This window comes from Macaca thibetana, chromosome 9 (assembly GCF_024542745.1).
Source record: "Macaca thibetana thibetana isolate TM-01 chromosome 9, ASM2454274v1, whole genome shotgun sequence".
In the NCBI taxonomy this organism is placed as follows: Eukaryota; Metazoa; Chordata; class Mammalia; order Primates; family Cercopithecidae; genus Macaca; species Macaca thibetana.
In genome coordinates, this window is record NC_065586.1 from 114,883,700 (window position 1) to 114,885,289 (window position 1,590).

Here is a 1,590-nt window from a genome sequence, read left to right on the forward strand (position 1 = left end):
TGGTGGGAGTATACATTAGTTCAACCATTGTGGAAGACAGTGTGGCAATTCCTCAAGAATCTAGAACCAGAAATGCCATTTGACCCAGCAATCCCACTACTGGGTATATACCCAAAGGATTATAAATAATTCTACTATAAAGACACATGTATGCATATGTTTATTGCAGCACTGTTCACAATAGCAAAGACTTGGGACCAACCCAAATGCCCATCAATGATAGACTGGATAAAGAAAATGTGGCACATATACACTATGAAATACTATTCAGTCATAAAAAAGGATGAGTTCATGCCCTTTCCAGGGACATGGATGAAGCTGAAAACCATCATTCTCAACAAACTAACACAGGAAGGGAAAACCAAACACCTCATATTCTCACTCATAAAAGGGAGTTGAACAATGAGAACACATGGACACAGGGAGGGGAACATCACACACCGGGGCCTGTTGGGGTGTGGGGAGCTAGGGGAGGGATAGCGTTAGGAGAAATACCTAATGTAGATGATGGGTTGATGGGTGCAGCAAAACTCCATGGCACATGTATACCTATGTAATAAACCTGCATGTTCTGCACATGTATCCCAGAACTTAAAGTATAATAATAATTTCAAAAAAAAAAAAGAATGTTCACTCCAATGGATGGCTCTGAGACTTTGAGGGTTTTACCGTGGCTCTACTATGTTAGGAAATTACTTTTGGCCTCTCCATTAGACCCTCTGATCCTTTGCCCAGTGAAATGGGGACCCCTTGAGGACAACTTCAGAACCTGGCAAGTGCAGGAAGAATTTCAACTATACGATTCCTTGGTAACATCCATCCTTCCAAAGAGAGACTTCCAGGCTCTATTGACTTGGAGCTGCTTCAAGTAGCAAGGGTGAAGTTGACCTTTCTTACATATTGGCAGCAAAATTACAAAAAGCAAAGTCAATCTACAAGAATGATCCTTCTCCAGAACAATGAATATACTTCACTGGTGTGATACATTTCATTTCAATGGACAGTACTTTCAGAAAACACATTAAAATGTCATTAGATTTCATCTAAACTTGCCGGTAATTTCGGTAACCTGACTATCTCCCCCTCCTCCCACCCTGTGCTCAACAGAAACAAGCTCATACCAAATTAACATTCATTTTGTTAAAACTAAACCTCAGACCACCTTCTGGACTTGCCCAGCTTTCTCCTGCCCCTGGGCCACTTGTCTGGTTCTTTTCTTCCCTGGAATGTCTCTCTCCCACTCACCACCTGGCAAACTCATCATCTGACAATACAAAGTTCAAAGGTCAATTCCTCCCCAAAACTTGGCCTTGGACCCCTGAGGCAACGCTGCATAGAGGGGAGGTTGAAGTCAGGCTGACCTGACAGTGGATCGAGCTCTGTACCCAATTAGCTGGGTGACCTCTGCCAAGGAAGCCAGTTTCTCTGAGCCAAGTGTCAGCTTTCTCACCTGTAAAATATGAATCATGATTACTCCTGCCTCGGGCTTGTGCTGATGATGAGATGAGCTCATGTAAGAATCCCTGGCACGGAGTTAAGGACTCAATGTGTTTTGGCTGTTGCTACAGGATACCTTCCCACAGAATCATA